The sequence below is a fragment of the Pogoniulus pusillus genome, chromosome 3 (assembly GCF_015220805.1).
Source record: "Pogoniulus pusillus isolate bPogPus1 chromosome 3, bPogPus1.pri, whole genome shotgun sequence".
Lineage (NCBI taxonomy): Eukaryota > Metazoa > Chordata > Aves > Piciformes > Lybiidae > Pogoniulus > Pogoniulus pusillus.
The window spans coordinates 45,232,783-45,252,764 of NC_087266.1; the positions used below are offsets into that span (position 1 = coordinate 45,232,783).

General features: G+C 44.6%; 1 long non-coding RNA gene across 2 annotated transcripts in view; it reads right to left on the reverse strand.

Moving 5' to 3' along the window:
- The window catches only part of LOC135191868 (uncharacterized), a 36,442-nt gene that overhangs the window by 13,797 nt on the left and 2,663 nt on the right, over positions 1–19,982 (reverse strand). Inside the window, exon 1 of one of the 2 annotated variants that reach the window (XR_010308875.1) lies at positions 18,485–18,516. The exons of the other annotated variant lie outside the window; for it this stretch is intronic. This is a non-coding gene — a long non-coding RNA (uncharacterized LOC135191868). Of the gene's footprint in view, positions 1–18,484; positions 18,517–19,982 lie in introns of those variants that run through there. 2 annotated transcript variants of the gene reach the window in all.

Genomic DNA, 19,982 nt, shown 5'->3' on the forward strand with positions numbered 1-19,982 from the left:
CTTCTCATGCCTTCTGAAATATTTGAATCTCAGGGCTCCAGCTCAGCCTGACCCTTCTTGAAATGCTGACATCTGTAAATACAGGCCTTTCACATGCAAATAGAAGGGTGTAAATAGGGAGAGCAAGCATTTTGGAAATGCTTTGACATACTGGGCCGTTAGAGCAACATTTTCTTTGCCTGCTTCTTTCTCTGCAGCTAAGAAATGTTAAGACATGCCATGCAACGTTGTCAGGACTTCTTACCCTCACTACCCATGTGCCTAATGATTTAGATGAAAACATATTCAAGAGAGTCATTCACCAGTCTCGTTGCAGACTCATTTTCAACTCGGTGTCAAAGGACACTAGAATGGGAGTGATGCTCTGCCCAGTCCTTTTCACAATACAAATCATCCAAACAGAGGGTGTGTGAGAAAAACATGGACCTGCCTGATGTGATTGTAAGGCTTCAGTGTTAGCATCTTGTGCTGGGAAAGGGATCTGCTTAAATTCTCTTGTGGTAATAAGATTGGCCTGTGCATACAGCACATCTCCTGTAGCCTTTGTAAAGGCAACTTCATGCCCTCACCAAATAGCACACATTTTCCCCACATAAAATCCTCTGCTACCATGATCACACCTCACTCTCTCTTCAGGTGAAAGTGCGAGTGCCAGAATGAGTCCAAGCTCTTTGTATAATCCTTTAATAGCTACCATTTTAAACAAGTATAGAATCATAGAAGCAACCAGGTCGGAAGAGACCTCCAAGATCAGCCAGTCCAACCTAGCACCCAGCCCTAGCCACTCAACTAGACCATGGCACCAAGTGCCTCATCCAGTCTTTTCTCGAACACCTCCAGTGATAGTGACTCCACCACCTCCCTGGGCAGCCCAGTAATTTCCAAAGAGCAGTTTTCAGACACTTTTGGGCCCTTGCTAAAGGCTCAGGATCAATTATGGTCAGTCCAAACAACCTTGGTCACTTTTAAGTAGCTAGCTTTCCCCTGGGCTGCTAGCTTAAGTTACTGTTCATCTCACCCCCAGCTGGCTTCCTTGGTAACAGACGGATCCTGATTAGTAACTCTGAACTTTTAGTTATTTGGATATTATTGAAATAGAATCATAGAATCAAGCAGGTTGGAAGAGACTGCCAAGATCAGCCAGTCCAACCTAGCACCCAGCCCTAGCCACTCAACTAGACCATGGCACTAAGTGCCTCAGCCAGGCTTTGCTTGAACACCTCCAGGGACAGCAACTCCACCACCTCCCTGGGCAGCCCATTCCAATGCCAATCACTCTCTCTGGCAAGAACTTCCTCCTAACATCCAGCCTAGACTTACCCCTGCACAACTTGAGACTGTGTCCCCTTGTTCTGTTGCTGGTTGTCTGGCAGAAGAGACCAACCCCCACCTGGCTACAGCCTCCCTTCAGGTAATTGTAGACAGCAATGAGGTCCCCCCTGAGCCTCCTCTTCTCTAGGCTAAACAACCCCAGCTCCCTCAGCCTCTCCTCATAGGGTTTGTGTTCCAGGCCTTTGTGCTCCTGATTTTAGATAGGTTCTTGTTTCCTCTTTCCAACAACTTGCAGCAACTTACAGTTGAAGATGCTTAGGCAAGTCAGCTTGGTTTTGTGCTTTTGATGTTACCAGATTTATAGTTACGTCACTAAAGACTTAAACGACTACAAGAAGGTCTTCTCTGGGGCAAGTCTATCACTAAGAAAGATATTCTTGGAAGAGTTTTAACTGTTCCTAACCACAACAGCATTGTAAAATTCCATCTTAAGGCAGTGTGTGACTGATAGTTTTTCCATTTTATTGCAATAATCTTCCAATCCTGCTTTACTATACATCTTAATCTTCCTCTCTCTTCTGCGGTATTGAATCGAGATCGTCGGCACCAATAAAGAAGCAGAAACAGCATCTACTTGTATTTATCAGGAGGAAAGAATTTCAGTTGACAGTGATGAAGAAAGATTAAATTCTTGTTCACTTTCAGTCTGGTTCCTGGGGATTTTCTGAGCTATTTTAATCTGATGGATTTTCTAGGACCTATAAACAAACTTAACAAAGAATCAAAATAAATGGACAGTATAAAAAACCCTAGCACACACCTGTGGCCATCCCCTGCACCACCACCACCAGCAGCTGATCTAAATGAAGGCAAAGTTTTATAACACCTGAGTTCAAAAGATGCCAGCAAGAATTATTACTAATGTTTTCTTTGTTTGTTTGGTTTTTTTTTACTTTTCTTCTTTCTTTCTTACTCCATTTGGCCACTTTTTAATTTCCTATGGAAAGTTTCTGCAGTTTGTTGCAAGTTGTTTTTCATAGAATCGTAGAATTAACCAGGTTGGAAGAGACCTCCAAGATCAGCCAGGCCAACCTAGCACCCAGCCCTAGCCAGTCATCTAGACCATGGCACTGAGTGCCTCATCTAGGCTTTTCTTCAACACCTCCAGGGATGGTGACTCCACCACCTCCCTGGGCAGCCCATTCCAATGCCAATCACTCTCTCTGACAACAACTTCCTCCTAACATCCAGCCTAGACTTCCCCTGGCACAACTTGAGAATGTGTCCCCTTGTTCTGTTGCTGGTTGCCTGGCAGAAGACACCAACCCACACCTGGCTACAAACTCCCTTCAGGTAGTTGTAGACAGCAATGAGGTCCCCCCTGAGCCTCCTCTTCTCCAGGCTGCACACCCCCAGCAGTCAGGCATTCTGTCAAACTCTGGATGTATCCCCAGTCCCATACTATCTCCCTGATGCATATAGTCCCCAAAGGGATGATTTGCCCAATAATTCTGTGCTATAGAGCACTTACCACTGAGGCAGAGAGGGCAAAGTACAAGGGAAATATAATTTTACTGTTTCAATTTTGAAGAAGTGAATTTCAGGGCAACATTAGAGGCCCTCTTGGAATACCATGCTGTCAAAATAGCCTGTGCAATACTTGGCTTCACAGTCAAGTCCTAACAGACAACAAGACTTCTCTTGGTTTCACTGGTGCAATGAGCAACAGATCCAACTGAAGTCAGAAGCTGACAAAGTCAGGGGAAAACTGAACCTAGAGACTCAGTGAAAAAATGGGAGTTTGGCTCAACAGGACTTGCTACTGCATGCAATCATTTTCATCTCTACAGGACATTGTGCAAAAAGGAACATGTGACAGTAGAATATTCTGATCTGGAAACAGTTTGCACTCACATTATGTCAATGCCAGACAGATGAGATCATGGTTCCCTCACGGCCAAAGTTTGTGTTTGGGGCCTCCAAGTGTTTTAGCAAGGAATCTGGAGCACTTGAAGTGGATCTAGAGACTAAGGAATTATGGAGAGGATCTGGTACCCCAACAAACAGATTTCTCAGTATTTCACTTCATGACAGTTCTAGTATGGTTCTGTGGATTGAATGTCCATCTTCAAGTGACCTCCTAGGCAATTGCCTCCAGTTTAGGTTCAATCCAAAAGACTCCCATTCATGACTGTTAAGACCACTTCATGACCCATGACAAAGCAAAGCATACCAACTGGAGAAGAGTCTTCTCGTAAGGTTAAAGAGGATTATTGTAACTTCATCAGCAGTAGAAACACATCCAGTTTAGTAACTCCAACAATGCACTTACAGTAAGTAATGCCTATCACACCGATGACTGCTTCAGTACTATTAATTGCAATTTATTATGCATGCATTCATTAGGCCTGTTCCTCCAGATCTGGCTGTGCTCTGCTTGATTCAGTGCCCAAGTGCAGCTCAATTTTCCTTGCACTTTTTGGTCCTTGTACTTATCATTTCAGCCTCTGGCATAATTAGATTCCCTGTTGGGAATTACTGATTCAGTCAGAGATTGCTGAAAGCAACAATGATCCACGAATGTTCTTTCCTCTAGGAAAAGCTATTTTGGGGTAAGCTTGGTTCTGCACCAGCCAAAGACCACTCTTAGCTGAGGCAGCCTCACTGCAGCATGAGGAGAACAGGATCTGTTCTGAAGCATATCTCCAGATTATCACACTAATAGGTCACTTGCTGTCATTCTACTTCGCTAATAGCCAGGTGGGGGTTGGTCTCTTCTCCCAGGCAACCAGCAACAGAACAAGGGGACACAGCCTCAAGGTGTGCCAGGGAAAGCCTAGGCTGGATGTTAGGAGGAAGCTGTTGGCAGAGAGAGTGATTGGCATTGGAATGGGCTGCCCTGGGAGGTGGTGGAGTCACCATCCCTGGAGGTGTTGAAGAAAAGCCTGGCTGAGGCACTTAGTGCCATGGTCTAGTTGAGTGGCTAGGGCTGGGTGCTAGGTTGGACTGGCTGATCTTGGAGGTGTCTTACAACCTGGTTGATTCTATGATTCTATGATCAATAGCAGCTGTTAGCTTCTTGTTCATCATCCCAGCTGAAATCTCTCAAAAGACTCCAAGTTCCAGCTCTAACCTTTTTCCTCCCACTTTATGAGCAGCACAACTCCAAGTGCAATTCTCTCCTCCCACTTTTGGGCTGGGTTTATTTTTTTTTGCCTTTGTTTTCGTTTCTGCTTTATGCATAAGCTGATTTCTATGAGAATGCAAAGCTCCAACAGGGAAAAAAAAAATTGCTTAGGAAGTTTAGACCATCTGAAATCAGCAGATGAGAAAAGAAACCATTCTGCAGACTTAATTAAGGCTTTTGCTAGCAGCAAAAAACTATAATGCAACATGACAGTTATTTGAATGATTTTTTTTTTCCTTAAGATGACTATTGCCTTTCATTATCTAATTTGACATTAAGGTTGGTGCTGGGCTTCTAGCCTGCAAAACAAAAACTTGAAAGTTAATAAAACACATGCTAGAAATAGAATACAAGTTCAGAGGGAATGCTCTGGGGGCCAGGCCTTTCTCATGCTCTGGGGAGAAATATACTACCATACCCTTGTCCTAATTTTTTGCAGTGTAGTTTAGAAAAGGCCTCATGGCTAATATGTCACATCTAATATAATTTGCTGTTTCTGCCTTGTGTTTTATTGAACCTTATACTTTTTTTCCATATTATAACCACTCTGCTAGAAGGGTTAGAGATAAAGTTGTGTCAGCATTTTGTTATTAATGCTGGGTTGGGTTTTTTTGGTGTTTTTCAGATCAGACTTTAACACAGTTCTCAGCTCTGGCTTTAGACTAGTAAATGTTTGTAACATCGAATCGTAGAGTCAGGCAGGGTTGGAAGGGACCACAAGGATCAGTCAGTTCCAACTCCACTGCCATGCCCAGGGACACCCTACCCTACATCAGGCTGGCCACAGCCTCATCCAGTCTGACCTTAAACACCTCCAGGGATGGGGTCTCAATTACCTCTCTGGGCAACCCATTCCAGGCTCTCACCAACTCTCATGCTGAACAACTTCCTCCTCACATCTAGGCTGAATCTCCTCACCTCCAGCTTTGCTCCATTCCCCCCAGTCCTGTCACTCCCCGAGAGACTAAAAAACACCTCCCCAACTCTTTTGTAGGTCCTCTTCAGATACTGGAAGGCCACAAGAAGGTCACCTGGGAGCCTCCTTTTCTCCAGACTGAACAGCCCAAACTCTTTCAGTCTGTCCTCATAGGAGAGGGGGACACAGTCTCAAGTTGTGCTGGGGGAAGTATAGGCTGGATGTTAGGAGGAAGTTGTTGGCAGAGAGAGTGATTGGCATTGGAATGGGCTGCCCAGGGAGGTGGTGGAGTCACCATCCCTGGAGGTGTTCAGGAAAAGACTGGATACTTATCCATGACCACTCAGTGCCATGGTCTAGTTGAGTGGCTAGGGCTGGGTGCTAGGTTGGCCTGGATGATCTTGGAGGTCTCTTCCAACCTGCTTGATTCTATGATCATCCTCATGGCCCTGCTCTGGACACGCTCCAGCACGTTGACATCCCTCTTGCAATAAGGGCTCCAGAAGATAGGTGTGGATACTTTGCAATAACTTCTAAAAAAATAGAAGTTATTGCAAAGGATCTTTTTACCCAAAGATCCACTTTTTTTGCTCCTGAGCATGAAAATATATCAGGTTTTCTACTGAATGCTGAAGCTTAAGCCAAGCCATTTCTCCTGATGGTGTAATCTTCCTGAAAAATCTCTCCTTCCCAGTCCTCCTTCAATATATGACAAAGACTAATGAATGAAGAAGTCCAACAGGTTTTGCAGGTGTTGATTACTTCCACCTTACACAACCTGAGGAGCTAGTGAACAACTCAAAACAGAAGAGTCAGGAGCAAGGAGTTAGGACAAGGAGCAATGGGTGTAAGTTGCAGCACAAGAGATCCCACTTCAACACAAGGAGGAACATCTTTACTGTAAGGGTCACAGAATGCTGGAACAGGCTCCCCAGAGAGGCTGTGGGGTCTCCTTCTCTGGAGACTTTCAAGGCCTGTCTGGATGTGTTCCTCTGTGATCTGTGTTAGATAGAATCATAGAATCAACCAGGTTGGAAGAGACCTCCAAGATCATCCAGGCCAACCTAGCACCCAGCCCTAGCCAGTCAACTAGACCATGGCACTAAGTTCCTCAGCCAGATAGTATTGTCCTGCTCTGGCAGGGGGGTTGGACTCAATGATCTCCTTGAGTCCCTTCAACCCCTAACATCCTGTGATCCTGTGAGTGTGCCTTTCTTAGACAGGGAGCTGTACAAAATCAATGAACTGCAGAGTTGCCAGCACAGGCCAGTCAATGCAGGCTTGAAACCAGAGATTAAATACAGTGCTGTCTTTTTGATAATAGCTTAAAACAAAACTGCAGCTACTTCCACAGTCTTGACAAATAACACACAAAATAAAGAAACACAAACAACCAAAAAAAAACCTCTCACCAAACACAAAAAACTCCCTACCAAACCAGAAACAAGCAAACAAAAAACCCTAGCCACCTTAGCATAGGTTTTCACTGCATAGAAACATAGAATCAAGCAGGTTGGAAGAGACCTCCAAGGTCACCCAGTCCAACCTAGCACCCAGCCCTAGCCACTCAACTAGACCATGCATACCCAAACCTCCTGAGAACTTTACAATGCTACAAATAAACAAGTACAGTAATTCCCCTTGGAATTATTGAATTAGTTAATACCCTCAGTGCCAGCTGCACAAAGGGAAAGTGTTTAATGCAAAAAGCTCCTGTCTCAGCTGTGCGCCCTTCTCGTCATCAATGTAGATGCTCAACTGGAATATTGATTGATAGGCAATTAACAAAACATATCTAATTTATCTGATGATTAAAGATCTAAGTATCTCTTTCAAGTGGATTAAAAGGGATTCAAACATAAGTATTCCAGTTTTGAAACTCCATATTAATTACTTGCAAATGAGGTATTTTTGTTTCATATGTCTTAAACCTCAACAAATACCCTTAATGAATTAACTGATAATGAGTGTCTTTTTAAAGCAGATCAGATACTAATTTGGAGTAACTTAATCGGTTCTTACTGCTGATACTGTCATTACCTATAGCAAGCATCAGCAAAATACAACATTCTCCTTCTTTTTTTAACTCTCTTCTTTCTTTTACTGCTTTCTGCTGATGTGTGGTAGTGTTAATCCTATAGTATGGAAGAGGATTGCCTTAGCCCATATCTTCTATATGAAATAATAACAGAGAGACATTTTGCACTTAATGACACTGGAAAGAATTTCTGTCTCTTATTGATGTACAAAGTAAAAGAAAATGCCATGTTCCTGTGGCTGAAGTTTGGAAAATTATAGAAGCTGGCTTATTCTTGACATGCAAGCAGGTCACAAATCTGAAGAGCAAGACAATATTAGCTGCGTGATAATTAAGGGATGTCTGCTTCCAACCAGCTGAGGTTGGAAGGCATCTCCAGAATCATCTCATGACACTCTGCTAAAAGCTTGGTCAGTTTAGCTCAGGGCTTTGCCTACTTAAGACTGGAACACCTCCAGAGACAGAGTCATAGAATCATAGAATCAACCAGGTTGGAAGAGACCTCCAAGATCAGCCAGTCCAACCTAGCACCCAGCCCTAGCCAGTCATCTAGACCATGGCACTAAGTGCCTCATCCAGGCTTTTCTTCAACACCTCCAGGGACGGTGACTCCACCACCTCCCTGGGCAGCCCATTCCAATGCCAATCACTCTCTCTGGCAACAACTTCCTCCTAACATCCAGCCTAGACTTCCCCCAGCACAACTTGAGGCTGTGTCCCCTTGTTCTGTTGCTGGTTGCCTGGCAGAAGAGACCAACCCCCACCTGGCTACAGCCTCCCTTCAAGTAGTTGTAGACAGCAATGAGGTCTCCCCTGAGCCTCCTCTTCTGCAGGCTGCACACCCCCAGCTCCCTCAGCCTCTCCTCATAGGCTTTGTGTTCCAGGCCCCTCACCAGCTTTGTTGCCCTTCTCTGGACACCTTCCAGCACCTCAACATCTCTCTTGAATTGAGTGGCCCAGAATGGGACACAGCACTCAAGGTGTGGCCTGACCAGTGCTGGTATAGGTGATCCTGCTCTGGCAGGGGGAGGTGGACTAGATAATGTTTTGATGTCCCTTCAGCCCCTGACATTCTGTGATTCTGTGAAATATCCACTTTAAGACAATCATTTAGTCAGCTTTGATAGTAGAAAGGTAACTGCCTTAGAGATTCAGCCACATTGCCATGATGCCTGCCATAAATAGGATGAACTGCCTACTAGATGTACTTCTCTCTCTCTCTCTCTCTCTGTGTCTCCAGAGATAGGAATTTTGATTCTCTTTAAGACCCTACAGTCTGCCTCCACACATAGAGCTTTAGAGGGTATTTCTGACAGGAATTATTTTGTATCACCGAGTCTCTAGGACTGTGCTTTTGGCTATTGTACCTATACACAGCAAATGTATTCTGTGAAAGTGGCTCAGCAGAGCAAATATGGATGAATGAAGATTGAAAATTCATTATGTGCACTTAGTGAAACACAGAGAAGGCAGAAACAAGGCCAAAACAGGAGGGAAAAGTAAGGTGAAAATGCTGAGATAGCCAGGTGGGGGTTGGTCTCTTCTGCCAGGCAACCAGCAACAGAACAAGGGGACACAGCCTCAAGTTGTGCTGGGGAAGGTATAGGCTGGATGTTAGGAGGAAGTTGTTGGCAGAGAGAGTGATTGGCATTGGAATGGGCTGCCCAGGGAGGTGCTGGAGGCACCGTCCCTGGAGGTGTTGAAGAAAAGCCTGGCTGAGGCACTTAGTGCCATGGTCTGGTTGACTGGCTAGGGCTGGGTGCTAGGTTGGACTGGATGATCTTGGAGGTCTCTTCCAACCTGGTTGATTCTATGATTATATGATTCTATGATTGCAGCTTTCTCTTTTATTCTATAAATATCTGACATCCTTGGACCCCCTGTCCAAAATTTCACCACAGGCTGGCAGCTGAAAAACATCTAGGTCATGTTTTTTAGATATATTTCATATGTGAAAAAAATTATATCCATGACCTGTATTTTAGACACCAAAAATTATATCCATGACCTGCCTGTGAGTTATAGAAGTCCCCATGCTGGAAGCTGAAGCTATGCACTAAGATCGATACTCCCATACAAAGAGATAGAGAGGTCTCTTTCAACCTGATTGATTCTATGATTCTATGAAAAACAACCTGAAACAAAATGCAGAAACTTTCCAGAGGAAACTAAAAGGTGGTCAAATGGAGAAAGAAAGAAGAAATGTAAAAAAAAAAACTAAACAAAATATTAGTAATAATTCTTGATGGCATCTTTTGGTGCCATGGTCTAGTTGATTGGATAGGGCTGGGTGCTAGGTTGGACTGGATGATCTTGGAGGTCTCTTCCAACCTGGTTGATTCTATGATTCAAAGAAGAACATGATAGCAAACAAGTCAAGGTATGCATAGTGGCTTTAGATACAGAGAATAAAGCAAAGCTCACCCATCTGTGGGTGACATAGCAACTGTAAATAGAGGGAAGGGTGGGTAGTCAGAGCAATTAAATAACTCAGCTGAATATGTCTATAAATTATTGCTAATTATCAGTATGTGACTCCTAAGAGCACCACCAGGATTATACAGAAAGTTGTGATAAAATGTTCAGCACAAAGGAGAAGGGGATGAGGCAAAACTGTTCATAATTGATCCTATAAACATAAGCTCAGCATATCTCAATCTGTGTCCGCCAACAGACTCAGTCAGAAGCTGCAGTCAGAGCAGAGAGTCTCTGACTGCAGTTAGTCAAGCAAGATGTTCTGGTGATCCTGAGGGTCTTTTCCAACTGAAATGTTTCTGTGATTCTGTGAAAAATGAGGCCACCTGTCCAAGACCATTGCCTGGTACAATGTGCATCTACCTTCTCTCCACAAGAAAGGTATTATAAATCTGCTGACAATAGATTGTTTTTCTTACTCAACTTTTGGAAGATGCTTTTCCTTCCATTACAGACAGGGTACAGACTTCCAGGGGTTTGGGACACAAAGCTACTGATTAGAGAGAATGCCCTTATTAGGTGGCTCACAGCCATGAGAGTGGCATCTGAGTGGATGGTGCAAGAGAAAGAGAACAGGACTGACCACCAACTAATTTTGGAGCCTGTCTTTGCCCTCACATTCAATGTCAATGTGATTGACAAGGGAACCTCCCCACTGCCATGGGGTCCACATTCTAAACAAGACTCTGCTGTGACATTACACAACTCACTGAAAGCTGAGCTACATTGAAATAACAGGGTAGAAGCGAAACAGACTATCCAATTTCCCCCCTTACCTCCCCATTTAATAAAATTAATTTAATGAACATGCTCTGTTTACTATCTGTGACCTTATTCTGGAGAAGATTCATTTCCAGAGAACTGTCAAGCTACAAATGTGACACTTTTATAGGGGAGACTTTAACTGCACTTCTGACAAGAGCATACACAAGAACCCCCCTGAGATTGATCCTCCTATGCTTTCCTTGGTGCCTCGAGTGGTTTTATCTGAAGTGTTAGACATTCCTTAAACAGAACTATAAGGCTTAGCTTTTAGCAAGACAATCAAGGTTTAATGTTTTTTAATCACCATCTGTTGTTCAATAAATGTCAAATCGTTCCTAATGCTACGTTGCAACATGCGGGATCTTAATTTGGCTTTGTATTCTGCGTTCATTACAGGCAATCGAGGGTTTGTCATAAAGACTTTAATTTCTTGCACTGTCTTGATTCCAGTTGGAAATAAATATACATATGCATTCAGACACAGACAGTCACAACAGAAGAGCATGTTTTTCAAAGCTGTAGAGGAACAGAGAAAGCACATGAGAGAGAGAAAGCGCGTGAAGTTGTTCTTCAGTGGTCACGGAGGCTGCAGTCACAGGACAAAGACATGAAAAGACAAAGAACATAAAAAGAACAATGCAACAGATCTCAGAAAACTGCCGAGAAACATCAGCATTGGCAGACTGCAGCCTCCAATCTGAAGGATCAAAAGATGTAACTGAAAGTACTCTGTGTGTTACAGTGAGGTTCGGGGTTGGACCAGGAGGGCTCTGTCTGAATCCCTAAAAGAACATTAACCAGCTGTTGACTGAGAAGGTGGTTTGGGTGTCACAGCAAAGAGTCACAGGATCACAGCATGTTAGTGGTTGGAAGGGACCTTCACACAGAATCATAGAATGATAGAATCAAGCAGGTTGGAATCATAGAATCAAACAGGTTGGAAGAGACCTCCAAGATCATCCAGTCCAACCTAGCACCCAGCCCTAGCCACTCAACTAGACCATGGCACTAAGTGCCTCAGCCAGGCTTTGCTTCAACACCTCCAGGGATGGTGACTCCACCACCTCCCTGGGCAGCCCATTCCAATGCCAATCACTCTCTCTGCCAACAACTTCCTCCTAACATCCAGCCTAGACTTCCCCTGGCACAACTTGAGACTGTGTCCCCTTGTTCTGGTGCTGGTTGCCTGGCAGAAGAGGCCAACCCCACCTGGCTACAGCCTCCCTTCAGGTAGTTGTAGACTACTAAATTTATTAGATCCTCTCAGTCTTCTGAGCCTCCTCTCCAGGCTAAACTCAATCCACCCTGAAATACCATGTAAATCCAGGCTGGTTGGACTGAGATATTAGATCTGTGAAGATTTTCTTCTGATCACAACAGGGAAAGCAGATGAGAAAATGAACTGCCTTTGATGAGCTTCTGCAAATGTCAGCAAAGGAAGCAGCCATTCTATCCAGCTTTCTGATCCAGCCTACCAGGTCACCTGCCAGCAGCTGCTTAAATAACAGGGACACACTGCTTTCCTGAAGAGTTTTACAAATACTTCAGGACTCTTTTTCTGAAGAATTCTCTTTGCAGTCATCAAGGAGAGATAAAATACCTTTCAACTCTCAGTGTGCTGTTAACAATCGGCGCTTTGCACGGCACGTCTGATTGCTTGGGTCAGTTCTGAGATACTCTCTGAAGCCTTGGGAAACCGTTTGTAAAGCTAATTGAGGCAGAGTCAAGGTTAGAAATACAGAAAACCAAGGTAGGTCACTGTAAAAAAGTATCCTAACTAGTCAGGCTGCTACTGTTTAGATCCTCAAGAGGTATAAACTGATGTGAAAACAAAGCAAGATGCTTCGTAAACATAGATAACAAGACAGTAAGCGGCCGCAAGCAAAATTCAGGAGTGAAGCTGGAGATCAGTATTGAGTCTAATCCCAGAGTTTAAAAGCATTTCTCTAAGTCAGAATAGGCAAAACCTTGTTGCTGAGCTAACAAACAGAAGATACACTCACAAACACGACCTCTGGTGTCACAAGAGGCTGCCCAGAGTAGTCCCAACACCCCAGTATGAACAACCAGGTTCGTGTTATTCCTCACAGATATTTGTCCAGCCTTAAAAAAACCTCCAAGACACTTGAACATCCCTAGGCAGTTTCTTCCATGTTTGAATGCCCTTCCAGTTAAAAAACTTCCCAAACCTTGACCATACTGCTCTCTTCTTGTAGGTTCAGTTTGTCACCCCTTGTCCTATGTCCTGCAGACATATAACAACTCATTGCTTTCCCAGCTAACACAATCTTTTGCCTGTTATTTCTCCCTCCATTTCTCTTGCTTCTCCCAGGCAACCAGCAACAGAACAAGGGGACACAGTCTCAAGTTGTGCCAGGGGAAGTCTAGGCTGGATGTTAGGAGGAAGTTGTTGTCAGAGAGAGTGGTTGGCATTGGAATGGGCTGCCCAGGGAGTTGGTGGAGTCACCATCCCTGGAAGTGTTGAAGAAAAGCCTGGATGAGGCATTTAGTGCCATGGTCTAGATGATTGGATAGGGCTGGGTGCTAGGTTGGAGTGGATGATCTTGGAGGTCTCTTCCAACCTGGTTGATTATATGATTCTGTGATTCTTCTCAGCACCATCCATTACCAGAGAGGAAAGTGGTGGAATTGGAATTTTTTCATTCATTTTCACAGTTGTAGTGAATTTATCCATGATAAGTAACACCTGTGCATGGTGAAGCAGAAGAAGCACAAAGAGTAGAGCTAAGAAATTAAAAGCAGTGAAGTTTCTCAAATGCAGCCAAGCATCCCAGCTATTTCACACAGTATCACAGTATCATCAAGGTTGGAAGAGACCTCACAGATCATCAAGTCCAACCCTTTACTACAGAGCTCAAGGCTAGACCATGGCACCAAGTGCCACGTCCAACCTTGCCTTAAACTGCCCCAGGGACGGCGATTCCACCACCTCCCCAGGCAGCCCATTCCAGTGTCCAATGACTCTCTCAGTGAAGAACTTTCTCCTCACCTCTTTGCCAAGCATATGACAGGTCATCAGACCAGGAAAAAAAAGAGGGAGGTGATAGCCAGGTGACAATAGCCTTAATCAGGTGACAAGTGTATTACAGAATCACAGAAATACCCTGGTTGGGAAAAACCCTCATCAAGTCAAACTGATATCCCTACTCTTCAAGGTTCACCTTAAACCATATCCCAAATAATCACATCCAATTGTCCTTTAAACACATAGAATCAACCAGGTTGGAAGAGACCTCCAAGATCAGCCAGGCCAACCTAGCACCCAGCCCTAGCCACTCAACTAGACCATGGCACTAAGTGCCTCAGCCAGGCTTTGCTTGAACACCTCCAGGGATGGTGACTCCACCACTTCCCAGGGCAGCCCATTCCAATGCCAATCACTCTCTCTGCCAACAACTTCCTCCTAACATCCAGCCTAGACTTCCCCTGGCAAAACTTGAGACTGTGTCCCCTTGTTCTATTGCCTGGGAGAAGAGACCAACCCCCACCTGGCTACAACCTCCCTCCAGGTAGTTGTAGACAGCAATGAGTTGATGACTCAACGACGTCCCTGAGCAGCCCTTTCCAATGCCTGACTACTCTTTCCATGATTTTTTTTATTCCTGATGTCCAGTCTAAACCTGTCCAGTTGCACCTTGAGGCCATTCCCTCTTGTTCTACCACAATTTACCTGTGAGAAGAGATCAGCAGCAGCCTCTCCAGAGCATCCTTTCAGGTAGCTGTAGAAAGCTATGAGGTCACATAGAGTATAGTGTCACCAGATCAGACTTTAATCTTTACACTGTCTTTCTAGCCAAGCCAAAGCCACAAACTAGACCAGGCTCCATTTTTACTGTTCCAAAGGACCTTGTTAGTACAACCAGGATGTATCAATGTCCAACCTCTCTGTAGCCACAAGCAGTTGGTGGCTGTAATTAACGTCTGTTGGTGGGCAGAAGCCAAGTTTTGAGAGGTTCCACCAGTGTTGCTATTTGACCTGCACAGCTGCAGCCTGGAACCACAGCTAAGTTTGTGCTGAAAATTCCAACCCAGCACCTATTTTATATTACCTATATTACTATTTTCTGACACCTTCTAGAGGGGGGCTAAACACAGCAAATTTGGTTGTTTTTTCAATGAGAGGTGCTAAGGACCTAGATGGGAAATAACTGTGGGTACAGGTGGAGGGGAAAAGATCAATATTGTTCACAGTATCACAGTATCACCAAGGTCGGAAGAGACCTCACAGATCATCAAGTCCAACCCTTTACCACAGAGCTCAAGGCTAAACCATGGCACCAAGTGCCACGTCCAATCCTGCCTTGAACAGCCCCAGGGACGGCGACTCCACCACCTCCCCGGGCAGCCCATTCCAGTGTCCAATGACTCTCTCAGTGAAGAACTTTCTCCTCACCTCAAGCCTAAATTTCCCCTGGCGTAGCTTGAGGCTGTGTCCTCTCATTCTGGTGCTGGCTACCTGAGAGAAGAGAGCAACCTCCTCCTGGCCACAACCACCCCTCAGGTAGTTGTAGACAGCAATAAGGTCACCCCTGAGCCTCCTCTTCTCCAGGCTAACCAATCCCAGCTCCCTCAGCCTCTCCTCGTAGGGCTGTGCTCAAGGCCTCTCCCCAGCCTCGTTGCCCTTCTCTGGACACGCTCAAGCATCTCAATGTCCCTCCTAAACTGGGGGGCCCAGAACTGAACACAGTACTCAAGGTGTGGTCTAACCAGTGCAGAGTACAGGGGCAGAATGACCTCCCTGCTCCTGCTGACCACACCATTCCTGATGCAGGCCAGGATGCCACTGGCTCTCTTGGCCACCTGGGCACACTGCTGGCTCATGTTCAGGTGGGTATCAATCAGCACCCCCAGATCCCTTTCTGTTTGGCTGCTCTCAGCCACTCCGACCCCAGCCTGTATCTGTGCATGGGGTTGTTGTGGCCAAAGTGCACTTGGAGCTATTGAACGCCATCCCCTTGGACTCTGCCCATCTGTCCAGGTGGTCAAGGTCCCGCTGCAGAGATGTTATATGGGAAGAAACATCCATATGGGATGTTATATGGGAAGAGACTGCAAGAATTTAACATGACCTGTATACTGGGATTTGGAGAAAGGATTCAGGTGAGGAGAAAAAAAGGTTATGTGATGCCCAGTGGCAGAGGAAAGGAAGAGGGCTTCAGGGAGGGTACTAAGAGCTCCATTTTGTCTGCATTAAGCTTATGCTGATGGTTTCAAAAGCGTAATTGCTTCTAAAATAGTCAAATTATGCATTATGAATACATTATCTCACACATTTAGACCTCCTCTTTTTTTTCCTGCTGACAAAGTAATTCACAAAACAATCCTGATTTCTGCAAATGCATCCACTTGAAGTTCAGACATTGGTCTAAAAACAGATCTTTGCAGCACTGAGACAAACACCTCAGCTAGGTCAGCTACATTAGGAGGTCAGCTAGATCTTTCCATTAGACAGTCTTTCTCTCTCTTCTGCACATACACACACACACACACGAGCCTGTACATACTACACAGTGTCTATATTATGGCAGTCTCCTGGACGTTTCTCAGCTTACAAGAGCAATTGCCATGGAAATGTTGTGACAATCCCCTTGAGGCACATGAGTGGTCTACACAACAGCATTTCTGAGCTCAAGAGGTTCCTTTTCAAGGCTACATTGAATTGAGTAAGTCACACCATTACCGAGGCAGTCTCAAGACTGGCAGTGCAAAACTATGCAGTGATTTGCCAGCCCTAATCGCTTTTCAGCTCTATGCAGCAGCGCTCTGGAAGTCCTGAGACATGCTTTTCCAACTCTTGCACAGTAGAACTGAAGCATCCATTGTTAAGGGGATGTTTTCAGTTTTTCCTAGCAGTCCCTTTTGTAAGAGGGTAAGCTTTTTAAGGAGGGCTAACACTTTTTTTCAGTGTCAAAAGGACTTCGGTTTCCAAGGAAAAGATCCCACAAAGTAAAAGTAATTAAAGAGGTGATTGAAATGAAGGAATATTGTGTTACCACACCTCAGCTTATTTCTGCTCTCATTCTTCAGTATAGCTAACCCTCTCTCCATAGAACTTTAAGGTATGAGCATTTTAGAGCTTCAGGATTCATTTCTTCCTTTCCATTCTTTACCTTTTCGCATCTTTTCTCCTCCTGGGTTTTTTCTCTCTCCTATCATTTGTGATACATAGGTACTAAAAAATCAGTGCATATCATGACCTGCTGTGTACCACTGTTCTCCCTCTGCACTGGAGTTGATATAACCTACTCAACTTCTCAGTATCATTTTATGTATTTTATATAGGAGATACTTAAGCTTTCAGTTACTTATCAGCAGATCAAATTTGATCTAGCAGATCAAAGGAAGGGGAGCTTTTAGTTATATAGACCCAGCTGCAATCTCTGTTATACTCCTATCCACCTTCCAGAATGGAGGATAGACTACATCTGGAGGCTGATTCAATGCCATGTCTCTCTCTAAGGGGATTAACAGCTTATTAGAAGTGTGAGAATGACAATCTGGGAATTTAGGAGACTTGCTCAGGGACAGAAATGACACAGAATAAGTAGGAACATGACAAGGACTTCAGTTCATTGTATGTGTCAGTGCTGAGTTTGAGGGAACATGCCCATAGGAATGATACACACTCACCCTGCCCTGACATGTTTACTGATGTGACCAGCAGTGCAGGGTGTTATGGTGACAACACAGACGTGAGGATAATCATTCCTCTAAGAGCCAAGCTGAAACAGAATTAATTTCCCAGAAGCTGCCAAATGACCATTTCCACGATCACAGCCTGCTGCCTTCATATTAAAAATGCTCTAACAAGCAAAGACCCTGCTCATCCCTGTAGAGAAATCAAATATACCTGCTTTGTTTTAAAGAGAAGAACAGCAACGACAACAAGCATAAAGAAGCTGCACACAGGAGCTGGTTCTCATCATTCACACTCAGGACCTACTTCCTGCCTTGTCACCAGACCTCTCCCTCCTTACCAAGTTGCAATGACTTCCCTAGCCTCGTCCCAAGCAAGAGCTGCCTCCCCCTTCCCATTCAGCAGAGCTCTGCTCACTTCTCCAGTGTCTACAAAGCCCATGCTTACCTCTCTGAGGTGGGCAAAACTAAGATGGTGATGACAGATTCCATAATCCATATGCCTTCCACTCACACTGGGAAGGGTGGCCTCAGCTGAAAACGTCCACTCTGTTCTTAGCTGACACCAATTCCTACCACCCCTTCCTCCTCTGAGTTGTCTTATGCCTGGTCCCACGGTATGCAGACTCATGAGGAAAGTGTAAGATTGTTTTCAAGCCATGAAAACAAGCTCAGCTGTTCCTCCCCAGAGAAATGAAGGGAGAAGTGGAAACCAGTTTGGACTTCTGTTACCAAGCCTGGACTTGCACTTTTTTGATGTTTCAAATTTGCCTTGCCTACCCAAATCCAATATTGTTCTTTTTGAGAGACCCATTGCTAATATTATAATCCACACTGGCAAATAAATGTACACATCTCATTGACTACTAGAATAACTGCAATGAAATTGCTTCCTCACATCTTTTTGTCATCTTTCTTAGCTCTGCTCAAGTAATTTTCCACTCTATTGTACTTGCTCTGAACTCCACTTTGAAGAGCTTTTCCATTTACTGAAATACTAAACAGTCACAACAATTTGTTTGCACTTCTATTGTGCCTGCCTTCCCTCAGAGAATATCAACACAAATTACAAACATCAGTGATTTTAGCCTCTATTCATTCCAGCAATATAATCTCCAGCCTACAGATGAGACAACTAAAGCGTGACTTGTCCAAAGTCATATAGGAAACTCACTCCAGAAATCAGTGGTGTCTTAAGGATGCTGGAGGCCATGGGTGCTGTGAGCATGTGCAGCAGAGGCACCCTCTATATACATGCAGTGGGACCAGCTCCCTGAGCAGGAGCTGTGGATTTACTCCACCTGAGTCTCCAGGCTCGCAGAACCAATGCCAGGAGAGTGTGATCTATTAGGCTGCAGGGCAGCTCTTTAAAGAAAAGGCCCAGAAGCTGAGCCTAATTGTGACACAGTTTAAGACATCACTACCACAACAAGAAGCCAACTCCCTGCCTGCAGAATTTTTAGGACAAAGTCAAGAAAGTGGTGTGAACACCAACAGAAGCTTCCCATTCTAGTTTCTTAACCTCCTGTGGAAGTCTATAACCTTTCTACCCCTAACTCTCACCAGCTGGCTGGAAGCAATGTCACCAGGCTACTTGCTTAACTTGGCCCATCATTTAAACTGTAAATATTTGGCTTTGGATGAGACAGTCTTCCTGAATTAAATGCTTCAGTCCCTATGAAGCAAATATGGAAAAGTGAAGGCTTTGGCAGGGAGATTATGCATCCCATTCAAGTGATCAAAGATAGATGGACTACATAACTTCATGGAGTCTTTTACACTTAGCATTGCCAAACATCTGCACAGAGAGCACCCACACATAAAAACTTAGGTAATTACTTAATTGTTGTTTTCCAGGTTGGAAGAGACCTCCAAGATCAGCCAGTCCAACCTAGCACTCAGCCCTAGCCACTCAACTAGACCATGGCACCAAGTGCCTCAGCCAGGCTTTTCTTCAACACCTCCAGGGATGGTGCCTCCACCACCTCCCTGGGCAGCCCATTCCAATGCCAATCACTCTCTCTGACAACAACTTCCTCCTAACATCCAGCCTAGACTTCCCCTGGCACAACTTGAGACTGTGTCCCCTTGTCCTATTGCTGGTTGCCTGGGAGAAGAGACCAACCCCCACCTAGCTACAACCTCCCTTCAGGTAGTTGTAGACAGCAATGAGGTCCCCCCTGAGCCTCCTCTTCTCCAGGCTAAACAACCCCAGCTCCCTCAGCCTCTCCTCATAGGGTTTACTATAGATTCACTATGGAATTGATCTAGAAGGATCATTTAACCGGCAGCTTACAATCTGAATTAAGTTTAAATATATAAAGTAGGAAGACCTTATCTTTAACTTTCAGTTTCTTTCTGTTCAAATCGAGGAGAAGCATAGCTCAAAATGATTTCTTTAGAAGTGAGAATAAGTTTCCCTTCATAGTCTGTTGAGTAACAGTCATTACATAGCCAACCTTTTTAACACAAATATTATGGGACCTGAATTTTCAGATGTTCTTTTGCAGTGTTGAGTCACAGCAAATGAATTGCCATCTCCTCACAAGTGAATTTATAGTGTGCTAGTTTTATCACAGTATCACCAAGGTTGGAAGAGACCTCACAGATCATCAAGTCCAACCCTTTACCACAGAGCTCAAGGCTAGACCATGGCACCAAGTGCCACGTCC